This window comes from Carassius auratus, unplaced genomic scaffold, assembly GCF_003368295.1.
Source record: "Carassius auratus strain Wakin unplaced genomic scaffold, ASM336829v1 scaf_tig00025797, whole genome shotgun sequence".
Classification (NCBI taxonomy): Eukaryota; Metazoa; Chordata; class Actinopteri; order Cypriniformes; family Cyprinidae; genus Carassius; species Carassius auratus.
Window position 1 is genome coordinate 89,890 of NW_020525459.1, and position 22,895 is coordinate 112,784.

Below are 22,895 nucleotides of genomic sequence, written 5' to 3' on the forward strand. Positions count from 1 at the left end.
TCCCAGGGGAGAGGATAGTTTCTGTTCCTTTCTCTTTCTAATACACCCACGTCCACAAGTTCATCTGTTCCTCCATAAGCACAAACACTGTATATGTGCAGACCAGGTGCGAGACCCCTCACTCAGCATCCAACGGTTAGTGACCTGAGGTAGCCAGAGAAAACACCCCACCGCTGACCCCAGTCCCACCAGGCGGCTCTTCTGATGGGATGAATATTCAAATGTCTTCTCATCTCTTTGGTTGAAGGTGAAGGGGGCTTGTTGAAGACATCTCTTCCAACAGATGGACCACATGAGCCCATCTGCTGGTGAGGCAAGTAAATGCTCAATGATGCATCGCAAAACGATTTAGCTTTCAAGGATCCCCGGCAAGTAGTTAGTAATGGTGGCATCTGCACCAAGAGCAAACACTCTATTTTAGATATGATCTATTGCCTCTCCAAACTAGAAGCCTTGTCTTAAAAAGACAGCATCTCATTTGCACAGCTTCATTTTCAAGCCACAGTGCGAGTCAAAAGCTTCACTCTCCTTTTATAAATGCCTTCAAAGTTATCAGCGCCACCACATGAGTGTGCCTTCATCCCACAATGAGCAGAGCATGATGCATTTAACATTTGTCATATGATCACGCTCATTGGCTTCTATTGATTCTTATCTGGCAGTGGCTCAAAGAGTGCAATAATTATATCTTTGAAAAATTCCTGCTTTAGTTTCCTATTCCAGGGGCTAGAGATGTTTCCATCTAATGTATTCAGATTGACTCCCATCCAGACAGTTTATTATCATGGTCATTTTCTTATTAAGTGCAATCTTGTTTTGTTCAAATAAAGCGATATTTAGATATTCAACATTAATACCTTGAAATCTTATCTCTTTGTATGATGTTTGAGGGACATTTTAATCTCTTCTCCCACTGAGAAGTCTAAGATAATCTATTAGTAAACTTCAGACTGATTGTGTGGTGCTTATGGGAGACGTTAGAAAAGCTTCTCACGATTTACAGAGAAAACATTCACCTATAGTGAGCATAATTATATAATCATGATCGCTTTTTGATATGGACAGCAGGGTTATTGTCACTATGATAATAGACAAAGCTAGTGCAAGTGAATAAAAAGAAATTTGGCAAAGTGGCATTAAATTAGGGCTAATAGCAGGATAATACACATTGACCATGCTATACTTAAAAAATAAATCCTTGTTGTTGAGCCCTGAATAGCATAGCAAGGTCCTCCTCACAATCTTCCTCTTTATCTAAGGCAGGCTACATATAGTGTAGTTATATAAGCATCAGAAGATTGAGATGTGCTCCATCCTGAAGTTGTGCTTTTCATATCCTGTCCAAAGAGTCTGTCCCACTGGAGTGCATATCTCTGTCTTTGTGCCTGTGTGTGGGCTTACATTACATTACACCGTCTCTGTAGAACAGCACACTACAGCGTGTTTGCCCTTGTTTTCTTCGTCCTGCTTACCTATCCCTCCCAAAAGAAAGATGTCTCTCTGTGTGTGTGTAAGGAAAGAGGCAGTGGTGATCATTTGCTGCCAAAGTAAAGTGTTTGCAAACGAGCGTGGTGCAGAGGTGCAGCGCGCTCAAGGGCACATTTGTATAAAACTAATGATAGCATGTAAATGGACAAAAACTATCTGAAGAAAGAGGCATCCACCCCCTTGGTGCACCATCGTGTTGATGGAGTGCAGAATCTCATTACGGATCTAATACAATAACTGCCGTGTCGATCCGGAGAGGCGAAAGAGAAACAAGATTAGCCTTATTACTTTATTATGTGCTGTGCGGCATGGCTCAGAGTGGACAATTGCATTAAAGCACAGATGAGATCACGTAGAGGGAATTGCTCCCCCTCTGCTCCGCCCCTGAAACGATTTAATTGAGTCCACATAAAATTAGTGGGGACAGATTTGTAATTCCTGCTGTTGCCACTTAGTAAACTCCCGACTTCTTTGACCGTTTCTGGTGAAGTGTGGTTTCCTGTTATGGGCAGCGGTGAGGAAAAAGGGGAGGGCGTTAACCAGCGAAAACGACAGATTTCTCTCTGTTGATGTGACAAGCTGTTCCTGCACTTTTGAGGGATATGTCCACAGATCAATATATAATCAATGATGCTTTTTTTTTTTCTCGATAATCTGTTATACAAAAAAATTCTAGCTCTTCTTCATCTGTCTTCATCTGTACCTTGTACTGACACCTACTGGTAGTTTGTTGTGACCAGAGGCTATCGGCTTTAAAAAGTACTAACAATACCAAAAAGGCACCATTAAATTATTATAAGTCGCCTAAAATTCAAAAATGGATCATAGTTTAGCTAATTTGTCAATTTAATGTCTGTGTCAGATTGATGGAGGGAAAGGTTTTGTTTGGCCAGTCCTTCTGCTGGTGTACACAACATCAGAGAAGATGTTTTTACCAAGAGGAGAGGATTTGTTTTTGATTAAAAATGTTGAGCACACATGAAAGAATGAATGATAGCTACAGTTCCCTTAGTCAATTCAACTCATATTCACACTCACATTTCGCCTGCAAAACTGCCTTAAAAAAATCTACAATTGCATTGTCGTTCATGTGGCAAATTGTGGGATACGATTTCCTCAAAGCAGTTCCTAATATATGCAGGGATCAGTTATTTCAACTGAGGGACATGGGACACGTGCCCAAAAAACACACATAAGGGAAGAATTGAGGTTTCTTTCATGGCTCATTTATCTGTCAGCGGTTCATCAGCTGTCAGGACCTGCTGATGATATCATGTGTGACATCTCACCTTGACCGCTGCTACCTCAGTGCCCTTGTCCAGCTCAGACTCAACCCTCCTCCCTCCCGGCTAAACAGCATCCGAACTTATCGTGACCTTCCTCCACAATCTCACCCTCTTCCAAAGTTCCTCAGGAAGGCTGGCCTGCGGTGCAGGGATGGCCATCTGTGTCGGCCAAGCGGCCATGTCATGCTGACATCTCATGGCTGCTCAGAACATTCTAGCACTACCCAAAGAGCCAGACATGAATACAGAAAAGCAGCAAAGATGTTCTTATTGCTTTGCATTATGTTTCTATCACTAAATCTCACTTTATTCAGATAGAAAGTTAAGATTTTAACTTAAGATTTAAATGTAAAATAATTTCAGAAGATTTAAACTGAAAAAACAAGAAGAAAAGACACACTGAATTGCTATTCTTTCTTGACAGTATTTGACCGTCTTAAGCTACTGAAATTCATGATACTTTATGGGCAGAAACTCCTTATTCCCATGGTTGGTTCATCATGGGAAAGGTCAGTGGTGTAATGCTGTTAGTTCCTCAGTTCTGTGCTCAAAGGCTCTTCTCAGCCCAAGAGCTGTCACTTTTCAGTCTGCCACTCAAATCCATTTTCTTAAATTGAGAATAACTTGTCAGTACATTCTTCTCTACATAAACTTCATCTCTGCATCTTCTTGCTGGAAGACCCCTGTTCATCCACATCAATTTATTTGATCATGATTATGCTGACTTGCCTTTTTTTTTTCCTGATATATAGATTTATTGACTTGAACATAAGTCAAGATGTCAAGAAAGGGCCTATATTCAAAGAAAGTTTTCGGCTAAAAATGGCATTTGTTTTCCATCTCATAAAATCCCTAGTAAACAGGCTTTGAATTATTTTTTTTTCTTTCTCCAGGACACCATTAAAAACTAGGGTGACCGGACTTCTCAAATTTTAAGGAAAAAAAAAAATCCCTTTTCCTAACTATGTGTTTAAAACAGCCTTACAAATTAAAATATTACCTATTATTCTAGATTTTGCACATGCAAAAAAAAAATATTATTTTGCATTTTCACTAATGTCAACGTATCATATAATATACTCAGGGCTGGTTCTAGACATTTGGAGGCCCTAGACAAAATGTATGTTGGAGGCCCCCATGCCACACCCTCCTCCTCTCCACCTTTTAGAATTCACGAGTTCACATTTACACATCAAATTAAATAGAGTAAAATTTATGCGTATTTGGCGAGCTGTCTGGGCTCATGGGCTCTGAATTTTTGCCCAGAATTTTTTTCAGTAATTTGTTCAGTAATTTCTTTTTAGTAACCCAGTAGCCCCTTATTTTGGATAATGAACAGTTTTATTTTTGATAGACTAAATGTCATATTATGTTTTGTAGAGAAATACATTTAATATACAGAAATCAGCTGCTAGTGGAAGTGATAGAAATAAACTACTAAATAAAAAGTCTAGTTCGTTTCTTTAACTGTATTCGGGTGTGCTTGTTCATATGCTTAAAATTATTTTCAATAAATATGGCAACAGACAGTATTTATGATTGGAAAACAAAAAAATGAAGTAGGTGTATTATGATCGAGCAAAAAATGTAGGCTAAACATCTGCGTTTTAGAAGATATACAGACAGTTGAGGTAGCTGTTTTGAAAAATAATAAACAATGCTCTAGTATAGTGCGCTTGCTCTTTGACTGACAAACTTCTTTACTTTTTCTTTTGACTTAGTATTTTGACAGTCAGCGCCTGACTAGGGCTGGAAATCGATTCCAAAGGAAAGGAATCGATTCCTTGAGTTCCAATTCAGAGGCGTAAGGAATCAAGATTTGATTCCACAGGTTCCCACCCAGCAAAAACTCGTTGAAAAGACGTCGAAAAGACGTCATTGGCAGTCGTCTAAACAACGTTAAAATTTAGTTGAAAAGTGAAAGGTGAAACGACGTCTTTTTCATGTCGTCAAAAAGACGTCTATAAATAGACGTCCAAATTACGTTTAAATGTGGTTGAAAAGTGAAAGGTGAAACGACGTCTTTTTCAGGTCGTCAAAAAGACGTCTATAAATAGACGTCCAAATTACGTTTAAATGTGGTTGAATAGTGAACGGTGAAAAGACGTCTTTTCCAGACCTAATTACAACCATGAATTATTTGTCATATTCCTAATTAGTGAAAATAAGACAATTCACAGTATATTGACACATTTATTGACACATTACATCTTTCATGTAAAATCTTGATCACATCTTAAGCTTCTTTTGATTAAACAGACCGTAAAAACTGTAATATTGTGAAATATAACTACAGAAATAATTGTTTTCTATGTGGATGCATTGTAGAATGTAATTTATGCCTGTAAACTGAAATTTTTAACACAATTACTTCAGTCTTCAGTATTACATGATCTTCAGAAATCATTATAATATACTGATTTGCTTCTCAAGAAACATTTCTGATTATTATCAGTTTAAAACCGTTGTGCTGCCAAATATTTTGTGGAAACCATTACATTTGTCCATATTTTTTGAATAGACCTTGCAAAAGAGTAGTATTTATTTAGATTTTTTTTTTAATCAATTTAAAAGGCTTTACTATAAACTTATCAAATTAATCCATGTTTCTGTATAAATATATTTTTTCAAGACAAATAAACTATGACCAATTATAACCACATTAGAACAACCAAAAATTTTAATTCTGTCATTAATTACTTACCCTCATGTTGCCCCAAACCCATAACACCCTTTTGTGCAGAACACAAATTAAGATATTTTTTTAACAGATGCCTTGTGTACAAAAACAAACAAACAAACAATAACAACAGCAAAAATAATCTATTCAGAAATTATGACTCCCCAATGGATTTTCACAAAAGCACCAAAAGCGCCAGCTCTCACACCAATGCAACACTGATGCATCATGGTGCTTGTGTGAATGTGTTATTTTATATAAAGAAAATAATCTCAGATTTCATTAAAAAGTTCCGCATTTATGTTTCAAAGATGAACAAAAGTCTGGTTTGGAACAACATAAAGGTGAGTGAGGAAAATCTTTGGTTAAACTAACACATTAGGTAAATGGGGTTCCCACAGGGGCACCAGTAGATCTCTGCCTGATCTCTGATCTTCTGCTTCTTCTGCTCCTTCTTCCATCCCAATTCTGGATTAATGAGCCACGGCAGATGTTTCCACTTTGAATGCTTTAGCCTCGCTCTTTTTTCTGCAGCATCTAAAGTGAGAAAGAAAACCGTAACTAAAATGTAAATTAATAATAAAAAAACAATGTTTGTCCAAAATGTACAAATTAAAGTGTACTCATTCTTTATGAGGGATTATTAACTAATCAGTATGTCAGGGGTTGTCAGCTCTGGCCATTAAGGTGAGACTTAGGTCTCTGCAGAGTAAAAGTGGCTCACTATACACTGGTGACTATCTCTGTCCTCATTGTACAACATCACTACTGACATTAATGCACAACAATAAAACTGATATCTTACTTTAATGCTATTTACAGCACATTATGATGAATACTTTATTACATGTATGTGCAAGATTTAATTAATAAATTAATTGGAAATGTTTACTAGATTAGACATTACCTGTCTAGTGATATGTTTATGCTGAAATATATTATTGGTTTGTGTTTTAAAATCTATTACGTGTTTTCTTATAGCGAATTATCAGTGCACCGTAAAATGAAAATAGTGATTGAGGCAGCCCTTCACCACTAAGTACTGAGCAACGGACCTGAGTGAAACACACCCAGTGTTTACGTCCACACCTGATCACACTCACCTGTCTGTGACTTATAGTTAGCAAAACTGAAGACCTTGATTAATGTGTTCAGGTGCACTGCACTAGGTTGGTGCAAAACTCTGCATGTAAAAGGACCTTGTGAGACAATGTTGAGATCTCCTGCAATATGTTCTGAACATTCACTATAAAGAGACAGAATGACTTACAACACTGGTGTCCAGTCCTGGGCTGGAGGACCACCGTTCTGCAGAGTTTCTGCTGATCCTTGATCGGCTGCTCAGGTCTGCTTAACTGGGGTTGGAGCTTAATTATGAAAAAAGAGAAGACAACCAATATTATAATGTTAAAAAGTTAAACAACGTTAAATAATTTGATCCATAAATATGCACAACATCTGAAAATGCACAAAGATGAGAAGAAAGAACTTTCAACATTGAAAAATAAGAAGCAATATTAAATCACACATGCATTTTCTTTTCTTCTTATTATTCCTCTTGCAATAAGTTTATTCACAATTACCTTGTGGTTTATCAATGATTTTCAGTCTCTGAAATAGAAAAGATCCATCAATGATGAACTATTATTTACCCCGTTTATATCTGCGAGGTGTTCATAACACATTTTACCAGTGTGTTAAGATCAGTAATTATGACTGTCGAATGTCAGACTTGACTCAGTGTATTCTGCCCCCAAACATATGATTAGACTATCAGTCGAATATCGGCAAGATTCAAAAATTCTGATTCGACTATGAAAAACCTTAGTCAAGGACACCCCTAGAAATTTCAAATATTACTATTTTACTGTATTTTAATCAAATAAATGCAGCAGTGGTGAGCATAAAAGATTTATTTTAAATACATTTTTAAATAATATTTTCTATTTCTCTTCCACCTTTATTTGATCCTCTAACTTTAACACTCACTATTCTAATTCTATTCTTAAAAAAAATCTAACTACCTTTCTAATCTTTTTGTATTATATTTTCTTTACATTTATTATGCAATTGTATGTGTGTGTGTACGAGTAAAGACCTCTAACTAGCTTGTTCTACTCTTTTTTTTAATTCTGTTTTCTCTTTATTTATTATATTATTTAAAATCCCATGCTATGTGTACCGTGTTAAGCTAACTGAGACTTGTTATAGCACTATAACATTGCTTATATATCATTGCTCTTGTTTTTGATTGCTTCCACTGTCTTAATCTGTAAGTCGCTTTGGATAAAAGAGTCTGCTAAATGAATAAATGTAAATGTAAATACATGATAAATCTGACCCTTAAACGTTTGAATAATAGTGTATGTCTGAGGTATTACTTACTAGTTATATGTTTAATAATGTCTAAAAATGTTCTTCAGCTGGATACAGGCACGGCCATCAGCATGGAAGAATCTAGAACATAAACAATCTGTCATTCTGTCAATCTGTCTAAGCCAACAATATTTATTATACAATGCCATGCTTATTATAAATAAACTATAGCAGAGGTGAAATGCAGAAAAGAAAATTAATTTACAGATTATACAAAAAAATTAAAAGAATAATAACAGAATTTAAAGTTTTAGGTTTACTAATCGATTAATACTCTTACAGTGTGGACATCAAAATAACTAACATGCAAACAAACACACACACACACACACACACACACACACATTATGAAAATATTATATAAACACACACATATATAAGAAAATTACAGATTCATGCTGATGTAGGCGAAATATATTGTGAAAAATGCACATAAAGTTACCTCTTGTCGTTAGCATTACAGTTGAGATGCTAACGGACTTTTCATGAAGACACTGACCATTTCTATAAACTACATTTTCAACGAAAGCGTGTCATTTACATGAAAGAAAGTTTCAGGGACACTTTTATGTAACATTTGTGTAATTTAGGGATTAAACTTACCTGAAATTAGTGAAAACAACCATGAGAGACAGCGTCTGTTCAGCTGCTTGACGGTTGAGCTGAGCCCCGTTTCCATGGTGACTCCAGTACAGCGCGTGACCATCAAGTGTTTTCAAAATATATTTAAATATATTTAACAGTGCGATCAGACATGATGTCTAATTTCTTCACTAGTTTATGTTAATGGCTTTGTGGTGCGAAATAAAAGTTTTTTTTCTGCTAAATTTGGACTAAAGCCCATTTACATCTATTTTTGGGCTAAAGAAAAAAAAAGAAAAAAAAAAGACGTTAAATGTCGCTTTTTGGGCTTAATTTGGACCAAATCCGACGGACCAAACGAAGACCAATTTTCAACGTCGTTTTTTGGGCTTAATTTGGACCAAATCCGACGGACCAAATGAAGACCAATTTTCAACGTCGCTTTTTGGTCTAAAAGATGGCCATGACGGGCCGACTTGATTTAGACCAGAAAACGACGTCCAAATGACGTCTGGTGCTGGGTGGGTTGTAATCGATTACATCGAGGAGAACCGACTCCTTTGTAAGATTCAGATCAACAGTTCATCATAAATTCGCCTCAATGAAACAGTGACTGGAATTACGATTAATTTCCGCGAACAGATTCTTTCGGACGGTTCATAACGTATCTATTTTCTAACAAAATTCTGCATTGTACGCTCAGATTCAAAGTGTCAGAAGCGAATTCTCCATCAACGGTGATCGCGCTCTTTTGAACTCAGAATAACCGTCAAATGATTTATCCCAAAACGACGCTGATCGTCAGGCTCAGTTTATTTATTTTTTATTTTTTTAAATACATTACAATCACTACAAAATAGATGATACCTGCATGACGAGCTGCACTTTATGTGCGTGCCTGCTTAGCCTCTTAGCAGCCCCTGAAGGATGCGTTCATTTCGACACCATCAGAATCTGATGGTGTCGAAATGAACGGGGGGGTGGCTAATGGGGCTTAAGCCCCGAATGTTTTGTCAAAAGCCCCGAATCTTTTAGCTTTTTTAAAATAACTTCAACTTTGTTTCATTTCCTCTCAGTCTCTCAGACTGGAGCGGCAAAAAAAAAGGAACAAAAGCTCTATTACTGTGCGTTCCCTGCTGAAAAAAACAATAGAAACCATTACAGAAATTCTAATGGTTTCCATTACAAAACCATTACAAACCATCAGCAATTAACCATTAAAACCATTACCAAATGGTTTCCATTACGTAGTGTGTTTTGGGCATATTCCATTAGGATTTATTGGTTTGTATTGGTTTCCATTACAAGTTTGTATTGGTCACGATTTGCACATAATGGTTTCCATCACAGTTTTGTATTGGTTCTGATGGTTCCATTACAAGTTTGTATTGGTCTTTATTAAAACAAATTTAATGGTTTCTGTTGGTTTTGTAATGGTTCTGATGGTTCCATTACAAGTTTGTATTGGTCTTTATTAAAACAAATTTAATGGTTTCTGTTGGTTTTGTAATGGTTCTGATGGTTCCATTACAAGTTTGTATTGGTCTTTATTAAAACAAATTTAATGGTTTCTGTTGGTTTTGTAATGGTTCTGATGGTTCCATTACAAGTTTGTATTGGTCTTTATTAAAACAAATTTAATGGTTTCCGTCAGTTTTGTAATGGTTCTGATGGTTCCATTACAAGTTTGTATTGGTCTTTATTAAAACAAATTTAATGGTTTCCGTCGGTTTTGTAATGGTTCTGATGGTTCCATTACAAGTTTGTATTGGTCTTTATTAAAACAAATTTAATGGTTTCCGTCGGTTTTGTAATGGTTCTGATGGTTCCATTACAAGTTTGTATTGGTCTTTATTAAAACAAATTTAATGGTTTCCGTCGGTTTTGTAATGGTTCTGATGGTTCCATTACAAGTTTGTATTGGTCTTTATTAAAACAAATTTAATGGTTTCCGTCGGTTTTGTAATGGTTCTGATGGTTCCATTACAAGTTTGTATTGGTCTTTATTAAAACAAATTTAATGGTTTCTGTCGGTTTTGTAATGGTTCTGATGGTTCCATTACAAGTTTGTATTGGTCTTTATTAAAACAAATTTAATGGTTTCCGTTGGTTTTGTAATGGTTCTGATGGTTCCATTGCAAGTTTGTACTGGTCTTTATTTGCATATATTTAATAGTTTTCGTTGCAGTTTTGGTTCTGATTTGAATGTTTAACTGATAGCTGGTAATTAGGCCATTAATTAATATAAATAAATAATTTAAATTATTAATACAAACTGTACACAGGTTTTGTCAAGAATATTATTTTTTAATTTATTTAAACTTCATACCAACCTTTCAATAGCAAACAGTTCAGGTTGTTTTGCAAAGAATTAAGAATATGCACCTAAAATCAAAATTATTCACAGAATACTCAACATAGCTGGAATTAACACAAAACCTTGACATTACATTTTATTTTAATTATTGTTATTCATTAATGCATTAATAGAAATGCAGGAACTATGAACTGTTTTTGTGGCTTGTAGCTGTCTCAGACCTGCAAAAAAAAAAAGAAAAAAAAAAAGGGACAATTCATTAGGCCAATGTACCACATTACCAGTATGTGAGATTATCCATACATATATTTATATGGCAGTCTCAAAAAAGTTATTGATTTTTCTTTCATGCCTAAAATCATTAGGATTTAAAAAAAAGATAATGTTCCATGAATATATTTTGTAAATTCCCTACCATAAATGTATCAACTTAATTTTGTATTAATAAAATGCCTTGCTTTGGATTTGAAATATTTTTCACAATATTTAGATTTTTTAGCACCATCAGATTCCAGATTTTCAAATAGTTGTATCTCAGACAAATATTGTCCTCCTAACAAACCATACATCAATGGAAAACTTATTTATTATTATTATTGAAATAAAAATCTAAAAAATAAAATAAAAACAATTACCCTTGTAACTGGTTTTGTGGTCCAGTTTCACAAATAGGCTTGAATAATTACATTATCTACTTTTTATGGTACATAGTCTCTATTCACTTCGAGTCATATTAGATAAGAGGTTGTAGCAATTCCATTTGGATATGGATATGTAAACACTTACCATTGACAGTTTTATCTGGTTTATGTCACTGATCTCCTCAGCCAGGTATTTCCGTACACTTAGGAGGCGTTTATTTCCTATAAGGTGTGGCCTTTTTTCTTCAGCTTCTGAGACAGACACTCTTGTTTTGAACACACACACACACGCACACACATAAACAAAAATTGAAATTCAAGAACTGATGGACTAATCTCAGACATTAAATCTGACCACTCTCAAGTGGAAATTAAGTAGCATATGTGACCTGTGCTGGCAAAGTTAGTCACAATGAGCAAAAATCAGTTGAGTTTTTTTTCTCATTAAAAAGTCCTTCAAAATGATGTATAACTGTATATATATATATATATATATAAAAAATGACTGAGCTACACCCGTTTGAAGTTGAAAGAGTTGGCAAAGTCAACTCTTTTAAATTTTCTAAAGGTTCCAAACCAAAATCACTGAGCAACATTGCATCTTTTCCTGCAGTTCTTTTCTTAATAATAATTCACTTTTTTATTTTACATCCGAACAAAAAGCATTCAAGTAAGAAAAACAAATAATCAAATGTAAAATCCCTTTATTCATTACAAATAAATTAATTATTAAAACTATAAATTCAATTAGTCATTCTGTGTATACAGGTGCTTGTCATATAATTAGAATATCATAATTTCAATTCAAAAAGTGAAAAACGTGTATATTATATTCATTCATTACACACAGACTGATATATTTATTTATATCTGACAACTAAGGAAAATCCCAAATTCATTATCTTAGAAAATTAGAGTATAACTTAAGACCAATACAAAGAAAGGATTTTTAGAAATCTTGGCCAACTGAAAAGTATTAACATGAAAAGTATGAGCATGTACAGCACTCAATACTTAGTTGTGGCTCCTTTTGCCTGAATTACTGCAGCAATGCAGCGTGGCATGGAGTGGATCAGTCTGTGGCACTGCTCCGGTGTTATGAGAGACCAGGTTGCTCTGATAGTGGCCTTCAGTTCTTCTGCATTCTTGGGTCTGATATATCACTACTCAGCAGCAGTACAGTCCTTTTTGAAGCGAGACACTTCTGGTTCTGTCTGTTGTTCAAGAGTGTCTTGACACAAGGAATGCGAAGCTGAAACCCATGTCTTGCATACGTCTGTGTGTAGTGGTTCTTGAAGCACTGACTCCAGCTGCAGTCCACTCTTTGTGAATCTCCCCCACATTTTTGTATGGGTTTTGTTTCACAATCCTCTCCAGGGTGCAGTTATCCCTATTGCTTCTACACTTATTTTCTACTACATCTTTTCCTTCCCTTCTCCTCTCTATTAATGTGCTTGGACACAGAGCTCTGTGAACAGCCAGACTCTTTTGAAATGACCTTTTGTGTCTTCCCCTCCTTGTGCAAAGTGTCAATGGTCGTCTTTTGGACAATTGTAAAGTCAGCAGTGATACCCATGATTATGTAGCCTACAGAACGAGACTGAGAGACCATTTAAAGAATTTGCAGTTGTTTTGAGTTAATTAGCTGATTAGAGTGTGGCACCAGGTGTCTTCAATATTGAACCTTTTCACAACATTCAAATTTTCTGGGATACTGAATTTGGGATTTTACTTAGTTGTCAGTTATAAACATCAAAATTAAAAGAAATAAAGATTTGGAATATATCAGTCTGTGTGTAATGAATGAATATAATATACAAGTTTCACTTTTTGAATGGAATTAGTGAAATCAACTTTTTGATGATATTTTAATTATATGACCAGCACCTGTATTTATCAGGATATATATATATATATATAACTGTAATTTGAATGTTGGATTGAAATGAACACTGTTATTGGAGTAGTTAATTGTTAGCATAAGTGCGGCTAATAATAATAATTAAAAAAATAATAATTAGCATGTTTTTGTGTTTTGCTTTGGTACTGAAATTGGTACTGTGACAACACTAAAAGTTAGACCTCGATTAATGTGTTCAGGTGCACTGCAGGTTGGAGCAAAACTCTGCATGTAAGTGGACTTTAAGAGACAATGTTGAGATCTCCTGCAATATGTCCTGAACATGCACAATAAAGAGACAGAATTACTTACAACACTGGTGTCCAGTCCTGGGCTGAAGGACCAATGTTCTGCAGAGTTTCTGCTGATCCTTGATCAGCTGCTCAGGTCCGCTTAACTGGGGTTGGAGCTAAACTCTGAAACAAGAGAAGACAACCAATATTATGAAGTTAAAAAATAAAATGATTCAAAAATATGCACAACGTTTGAAAATGCACAAAGATGAAAAGAAAGCTATGTGTTTAATGAGAACTTTCCACTGAAAAATAAGAACCAATATTAAGTCACAGATGCATTTTTATTAATTCTTATTAATATTGTTTAAATATGTTACAGTAACCTTGTGGTTTATCAATGATTTTCAGTTTCTGAAATAGAAAAGATCTATCAGTGCTGAATGGCATCATACATACATCATATGTAATGATATTTAACAAGAGTTCTAACACTGTGTCGTCACTGACAGCACAACAAAATACAACAGAGCCTTTTATAATCAGTGATGCTCTCTACACTGGATGCGGCACGACACAACAAATCACAGATGGTGACCTGATGCCTTTTCCTATTTATGATGTACTGACACAAAGTTTGAATGATTTTTAACAGTCACTTTGGTGTGAGAGTGTGTAGCTTGGAGATAGAGATTTTTTTATGTTTCTGAAATAAGTCTCATGTACACTAAGAACTGCATTTATTTAAATGCAGCAGTGGTGAGCATAAAAGATGTCTTTGAAATACATGACAAATCTGACCCTTACATTTTTGAATGGTGTATGTTTGACGAATTGCTTACTATTCATGGTTCATAATGTCTAAAAATGACTAGAGCACAGCCATCAGCATGGAAGAACCTAGGAACATAAGCACTGTCACAGAGACAACAATATTTATTATACAATGCCAGGTATAAGGCATATACTATAGCAGAGGTGAAATGCAGAATAATAATAATTCACAGAATATATAATATATATAATCATTTACAATAAATATATTTTAGTTTTACTTATTTAGTAATGCTCCTACAGCGTGGACATCCAAATGTGTATGTTTTCATCCTCTCTGTCAGCAGCTCCCTTCAGAAATGTTAAAATCAGGAACTTATCCTGTGTCATCGATGTTTTTTTCTGCCACTTCTGAAATCACAGAACAAGTTTGTATTTATTTGTTTACCATGAAAGATCAAAACCTGAAGGTTTCAGTCCATTTTCACGCTCTATGTAAGTGATGTAACGTTATCCGGTTACGTTAGTTCACATTTTAGGATTAAACAGTGCATACTTTTAGGGTTAAATTAATTCGGTTAAGTTACTTCCATTCATCCATTGATATATATGGAGAGAGACAGAGAGAGAGAGAGAGAGAGCATCTACACACAAGATGACATTAAAAGCCCAAACTTAATAATAAGAGCTCATGTCTATGGTTACCTCTTGTAGTTAGCCTTACCTTTGAGATGCTAACGGACTTTTTCTGACGACGCTAAACCATTTCTATAAAGTAAATATTAAACGAAAGCGTATAATTTACATGAAATAAAGTGTCAGGAACACTTTAATGTACTATTTGTGTAATTTAATAGACTAAACTTACCTAAAAAAAAAAGTGAAACCACATTGAGTGTCAGCGATCAGCTGCTTGACGGTTGGGCTGCCGCCTCGTTTCCATGGTGACGTCCTCCGCTCCAGTTCTGCGCGCACGCACATTACAGCACGTAGAAGTCACGCAGAATTTCACTGTTACTTCACATCTATTTTTGGGCTAAATTTGGACCAAATCCGACAGACAAAACAAAGACCAACTTTCAAGTCAATTTTGAAGGCCATGACGAGTCGAGTTGATTTAAAAAAATAAATAAATAAATAAATTAAATGAATTAAAAATAACCTTTCCAAATGACGTATGGTGGCAATCCAATACAATACATGCCACCAATAGAAGAAAGCAATTTACCAATAGAGACCCACAGGGACCATTACTGTGACCATTACAAGCAACATAATTCCCATTATAACCATTAAAACCATTACAAATTTTGTAATGGTTTCTATTGTTTGTGTGTTCATTTTTTTTCAGCAGTAGCCTACCCACTAAGACCATTACAGTTTTCCAAAGAAACCACTTAATTTATTGGAGTCATAATGGTTTCTACTGGTGTCCAGTAGATACCACTAGAAGTTTCTAAAGGTGTTCTATTGGTCCTTAATGGTATCCAATAGACAATACACCACCAATAGAAGAAAGCAAATTACCAATAGAGACCCACAGAGACCATTACAGTGTCCATTAAAACCATTAGAATTCCAATAAGAACCATTAAAACCATTACAAATTCTGTAATGGTTTCTATTGTTTTTTTCAGCAGGGTTGTGGCGGACGGTAAAGCATCACGCATCATTTCGCTTGTTTGCCAACTGCCGATAAAAACTAACGAAGAAGAATATAAATCATCTTCTTCGTCGTTGTCATTAGGGGCTGGTGGGCTTTTTATTTCACCACCATTGTAGCGAGCTCACTTACTAACCGCCTGAAATTAACATTATGGACATAACAGCATAACTCGTAACAGCAAACCTCACCGGCCAGAGAGAGATTCAAAAGCAATATATCCCAATGTATCAAATGCTAAGTTATTTCAGGGCATGTTTTACAACTGTTCTCGGCACATTAGTGGGATAAGAAGATAGATTAATTGAGAAATATAGCTGGAGAACAATTAAATACAAAATAGTTTGTAGGCTCTACTGGGTGAATATTTTTTTTTTCTGAGTAACCATAATTTTCCCAGATAGTGTATAGATTTTTAGACATTCTGTTATCTCAAACAGCCTGAAAAATAGTGCATTTAGCTGACATAAATGGGGGGAAAAAATCTCCCCTGCGGAGTACACCCCTGCAGCCCGCTAGGTTTGGGCTAAGCCCCGAATGTTGACATCTTCTGGCTCCGCCCCTGCATCAGATCAATTTGTAGTACTGTAAATTGGATCTCATTCATAAAACCGGTATGTAATCTCTTCATTCAAATATTCAGACGGTGGTCGTGACTCAGGTTTAAAGGGGGATATTAATTGGTTTTACTACAGTTGAATGACAATTGTTATATCCAATGGACAAACAGCCAAGTATTTTGCTGCTCTTGATTGGTGGACAAGCATATAGGGATGATTTGGAGGCCCCGCCTCCAAGCCCGAGGCCCTAGGCAACTGCCTACTCCGCCTATAGGTAGCGCCGGCCCAGCATATACTTCATCACAGCATTGAATTTACCTTGGACAAATTACACGAGATATATATATATATATATATATATATATATATATATATATATATAGACCTGGCATCAAAAATGGTTTGGAATGCCTCCTTAAACAGCTAAATTGATATCCTCATTATACAGTACACCATGACAAGCCTCTCTGACTATCATAAACTCTGCAGTCTTTCAGCATACACAGTTACCCCTGCTTCTCCATCTGACAACAACACACATCAAACACAAGGCAAGACTGAGAGCATGAAAGAAGAACGATGGTGGCTCTTTAAAAATAAAGTTGGAAGCAGTTTTGGACAAGGCAGAGGGAGGAAGAGTAATTTGAATGGTTGTGCTAATGACCTGAGGAGGAGCAGCACAGCAGTTGTTTCGCTGATTCAATGGCAGGTCATCGCGACAGATGTTCCTAACATATGTGGAGAATTAATTACCCACTAGTAAACAAAATCTGTGATGCAGAGAGTCGTTTTGTCCAAATTTCTTTCGTTTCGCTGTTATTAAGGGGCATAATTTTTCTTGATCAGTCGGGCCCACTCCAACGCAAGAGCTCAGTAAAGGGCTGCGCTGAAGGCCTGTGTGCAGCACAGAGGGGTCTTTAATTGGCAGAGTTGATTGTCAGCCTGCACAATGTGAAAGCCCTTGATTATCTAAGTGGTTGATCGAAGCGCAGTGCGCCTGCCAGGCCACTTCACCTACATTTTTCCCAGCGGCTACAATGTCGGGAGTGTTTTCACTGAGAAGAAACAACTTGGCAGGATGGGTATACACACTGGTGAGCTTTCAGCTGCCAGTGCAGAAAGACAGGCACATTGCTGGGTTCAAGTAGGAGAGTACGTAAGTACTGGATAAGTAACAGGAAGAGAAGCTGCACAAATGGCTAAACGACCTGAATAAAGCACCACTTAGAAGTGAGGACAATTAAGTGCTATATTCATTTGGCACATTTCTTTATGTCATTATATTGGTTGGTGCGATGCAAAAAGTTCCGGCTTAATTGAAAGATGGAGACATGCATTAACCAGGCACGCTGTACCTCAAGAAGCTAAAATGAGAATCAATTCATAAATAAGGAATGACATTGTCCTCACAAACAAGGCAGAAAACGCAAGAGGTAGTTAGAAGTCTTTCAACATCAAATAATATTGATTTTCCACCTCCTTGTTCACACCTTCAGTTTAATTTTAGATTACTTAAACCACCCCCTCGAGGTGAATTATGCATTTCAATAAACCACACAGTCAGGTTAAAAAAAACACAGTCTGTTCATATGACAGAGTACTGTCTAAACAAAAACAATTCTGTAGCCCAATTGCTAGTGTTGAGACTGATATAAGGCCAATATACAAGGTCAATATCTGTAATATTTCTGAGGATAAAATTAGCGATTATAGGCATAAAACATTAAATTTTATAGCCATCATTATTAAAAATTATACAGTATAGGTCATTATTTGACATAATAATTAACATGATCAATGTTTTATAATAAACTGAGTTATTTCATTGAATATAATGGAACAGAAATAATATTAGAAAATATACAGCCCCCAGTATTGATGATTTATCAGTCCTCAATGTTTTGTTACTTCATTTGAAGAACTCTTTGCTCAGCCTGACCAATAAAGTCTTGGAAACTAACATAAAGTCACTAAAATGATCTATATATATTTCTTCAGCACAGATAATAGCGGCATACTCAATCATAGAGTCGAGTTGGAGACGTTTTAATGCAGCATGGCATCTTGATTAGCTGAGGTTCAGCTTTAGAATGATCTCTGACGTGTGCCTGCTGTTCCTCACACACATCCACTCACTTATTGGCAGGATTTCCAAAACACAGAACTGTGCACTGCATCATCTGGTCAGAAATGTAGTGGGGTAAGGCTAAAGCTATGTGTAATAGCTTCACAGGGGGAAATCCAAAGACTTATTTCTTAATTACATCCTTAGCTTATTGATTTTATGACACTGTTTCTTCTGATTCATTTCCCAGCCTTCAGTCTGGCACTTTGTTAGCCTCGCACTTACAACAATGCCTAATATAGCATTTATTTGTATTTGCTGTCACAAACTATGCTTTTGAAAGCAGTGTAAAAATGTTGTAAAACAGCCAAGCACCTGCGACCACACTACAAAATAAAATCTATATTGTGCATCAAGTTGCTATGATGCTTAGCCACTGTAAACAACCTACCACAAAGCTAATGGACTCTATTACCCATCAGAAGAATGTTTTATTGTGATTATTACCAAATATAATCATTTATTAAACATAGATGTTTTTTTTTCCTTATGTTCTGCAATTGCATAAAAGTAACAGGCCACCTGAGGCCTATGTGTCAAAGTGATTTTTCCCACATAACATAAAATTTAAATATATGAATACAGACATTAAGGTTTTAAAAGACCCAGAAATTTCAGAATAATAGTTCATTTAAATTTTAGCTTAAAGAACTGTCACTACGACATAAGCACTGCATACAGTACTTTGATGAATACTTATTATTTTGCTTAGAATCATGCTGGAATTACCTTCATTCGTCCAGTTTGTCTGCTAGAAAAAAAAATGATAATAATAAAAACTGGACCAACTGTGTTGTACAGTAACAAAGCACAAGCTTGCATTATGTTAGGGGCATCATGATAAATTTAAGCCTGTGTTTTCCCTCTCTTTTTCTTTCCCCTGGTCTCCAACGTCCTACACAATCAATCAGCAGCCCCTCCGTTATTTCCCTGTCTGCTGGATTTCAGATCACTGAATGTAAATCCTTGACAAGGGTATCTATATATAATATTAATTTGCGCTGTGGAGGGTTCCCTGTGAGCAGAGAGCTGACTGCCAAATAAAGAGTGATCAGAGGCAGGTTACCCATCCTCCCTGGTCCTCTGTAACTCTAACCCCCAGGATGGATGGAGCATCATTAGGCAAAGGAGCGCAGCCATTCTCCACAGAAACGGCCAATTTGGAGGTACCCATCAATCTTGCTGCGCCCGCCCTCCCTCAGATACTGTCAGAGCGTTGGGTATGGAGGGGCCTGTGTTGGTGTTTGAAGACCTTCTGTGTCACCTGTAGCCCATCTCATCTGCAGGCATTTGGGGTGGTCACTTCCCCTTCTAATTTATTTACTGTAGGAAATGGCCACCAAAGAGAAAACGGACAGGGAAGGAGAAAACAAAAATGTTGCCATCTACCCACCAGTGAAGTGGCCTACGGCTTGGGCTTCGCTACAGGGGACGGCTCAATCCCTGAGCGGCTAAAGTAACCTATGCTAAGCCATCAGGATAGTTGTTACTTAAACCAAATTCTTATGGGCATATAATTCCACATCACTTTTTTTGTGGGAGACTTACACAACAGATGCATGTACATAGTTATACATTTAAGTATAACTTACATGAAAAATCATAGTTTGGTGAAAGTATGTTTTATAATTGGTGAATTTTGATATTGAATCATATTCATTCATTTTACTGAATTTATCTAATTCAATTCATGTAAAAATAGCATTTAATAAAAATAACATAATATTTGACATATTTATAAATATTATATATAAAATATAGTAAATAATATTTTAGTTGATGAGCTAAATCTAAAAACATATAAACATTAAAAAATGAAAATGACAACAACAAAATTCCATTTAAAAAAACATATTTATCAACATTACATAAGAAACAAAAAAAGAAAGAAGAAAAAAAGAAACAAGATCCTTCCAAAACATTGTTAAATAGTTCTAGGAAAATAGACCAAAAATAATAATAATAATAATAATAATAATAATAATAACAATCTTCCACATTCTGAATTAAACCTAAGAACAAAGCCTGTTGGGTAAGGATTGCATCTAATTGATTTCACTGCGTGGTTAGGGTTAGTTAATGTAATAGAGAAAACAGTGGGATATTTAAATCAAAAGGGAGTGCCGTCAGGCCCGGTGCACAGAGGAGAACACAATGATTCTGAATTCTGTGTCAGGCTATTGGTAATCAATTGGAATGGAGCGAGGATTGAAAAACTGTCTGCTTTGCAGTTGTGCTCAGTTTGAGCAACAATTTGAAAATAACAGTGAGAAAAAAAGAGATTGTGACAAAGTCAATATGGAGAGCCACTTGAAGGACAAATGAAAGAATTGCAAAGTGCCCAAATCTTTGTTACCATGTCTGGCTGGATGTAAGTGGCAGCGGCATTGAGAAGAGCTGAATGGAGCTTTCAAAGAGCAACACAATCAAAAGCCAATAATGCAACAGCTGAACAGAGACACATGAATATTCTAATGCAACCACTGTGTTGTACCGCAGTAAATCAAATGCCCGAGGCCACGAGCTAAGTGAATATTTCTCATGCATCTTCAATATTACTGAAATATTAATAAGAGAGAAGTTAAATAAGAAAATCTCTTCCTGGACCTGCTTTACAATCAAATTTAAAAGCAAACTCCTGTGTCAGCTGTAGTAACATCATTATTATAATGGATGTTTCTGTAATCATATTATCAAAGTACTGGAGCTTTAGTACATTTCTCCCCACACAGCATTACTGTATCAAACTGAAATAAAATGACAAACGATTTATCACGTTGTACATTTTGCAAATGTGTCATACTGGTACGGCTACGTTTTAAATAATTAGGAAAAATTGGATGGGTAACTTTCTCAATGGGCAATATTAATAAATACGATTAGAATTTGTTCTGAGCAATGCTTATCAAATGTTGTTTACAGTAAGTTATTTGGGAGAGAAGGTTCATCATGATAAAAATAATAATAATAATAATAAAAATATGCAAGACTTTGCTAAAGGCATTGTTCACTCTACTCATTTACTCACTCTCGTATCACTTCAAACCTATCTGATTTTGTTTTTCTTCTGGAAAACACAGAGCATTGCCAAAAAAAAAATTTTTTGTAGTAAGCTTTAATGTGTGTTTTATATATTAAATACAGTCTAAATATGGATCTAAATATTTGAAGTTTGCTCAATTGTATCGTTGTTAATAAATTATTCAATTATTCAAGCCATGGTGCATGCTGGGAATACCAACATCACCAAGTTTAAAGAATTTGAAACGTACTTATATCTGTCTATCTAAATAATATTGTAATTATTTGCTTTTAGAATTGATTGCAAATATAGAATATGCTTAATATTCACATTTCTTTTTTACTCACTTTCACTTTGTGTGTGTGTGTGTGTATATTACATACACACACACGCGTGCACACACACACACACACATTAAAAAATATATATAAAGAGAGTAGCAAGAAATATAAAATTCAATTTGTTGTTCAAAGGAGTAATGAAATATTCCTTTAATATTCTGTTGAGATTTCAAGACAAATGTCTCCTCTGTAGCAGAGTCTTATGATAATACTCTGTTCTCTTGCTGCCCTCTTTTGTCTTGTTCTATAGCTTACTCATGCTTTCTCCCTCTCGTCTTTCGTACGCACCCTCCCCACCCTCCTCATCCTGTCTGCCAAAGGAGTTTTTCCAAGGATAACTTTTAGGGAAGGGAAGAGGAGAAGGGGGTTTATAGGATCTGGAGTTGAGGGAGGGGGAGAGCGTTCTTAGTATCTGACTTGTTAGTCCACCACTGTCCAATTTGTTGAGGGTGGTGGGTTTGATTAAAGCAGAGGTCCCTCCTGCTGCTTGCCCCTCCCATCAATCACATTGATAAGTCCCAGAAAGGCAACATATTGCCTGGGAAGAGGACAGGGAGGGATATCAATTTCACTGTCGTGCTGTTCACTCCCCACCCCAAACATTCTCGCACCATTTTTGTGAAAGTGCAGACCGCCAAGGAGGAGGTGAAGGGGAGAGAGGATGTAGCAGTTCTGCTGGGGTTTGGGGGGGGCAGCCAGGGCTCCGGGGATTGAGAAGGGGCAGGTTTGCAGCTAGAAAGGCTGGTCAGGGTCAGTCGAAGTTTGTTAATGTCTTTTTCTTTTTTTCTTTTCAGGTTAAATATGGTAGGTTCTAATACTAGACTCATTTGTGCTGACGCTGTTTGCACTTTACAGGCTATACAGGCTGGCTTCCCCTCTTGTGCTGAAATACATATGAACTGCTTCC

General features: G+C 36.0%; 2 long non-coding RNA genes across 5 annotated transcripts; both read right to left on the reverse strand.

Annotated features, from left to right (window-relative positions):
• Positions 1-4,947: 4,947 nt before the first annotated feature.
• LOC113078495 (uncharacterized) lies at positions 4,948-8,687 on the reverse strand. 4 transcript variants are annotated; one of them, XR_003281538.1, is made up of 6 exons: positions 8,434-8,687; positions 8,273-8,341; positions 7,840-7,911; positions 7,038-7,065; positions 6,725-6,821; positions 4,948-5,991 (listed from the first exon to the last, which is right to left on the reverse strand). It is a non-coding gene; the product is annotated as an uncharacterized LOC113078495 (long non-coding RNA). The 4 variants fall into 4 exon arrangements; XR_003281540.1 differs by lacking the exon at positions 7,038-7,065; XR_003281539.1 differs by lacking the exon at positions 8,273-8,341 and having other exon boundaries at positions 8,434-8,680.
• Positions 8,688-10,704: 2,017 nt separating this feature from the next.
• Positions 10,705-15,913, reverse strand: LOC113078496 (uncharacterized). The gene is made up of 7 exons (XR_003281542.1): positions 15,146-15,913; positions 15,002-15,045; positions 14,559-14,688; positions 14,346-14,418; positions 13,583-13,686; positions 11,516-11,636; positions 10,705-10,950 (listed from the first exon to the last, which is right to left on the reverse strand). It is a non-coding gene; the product is annotated as an uncharacterized LOC113078496 (long non-coding RNA).
• Positions 15,914-22,895: the final 6,982 nt, after the last annotated feature.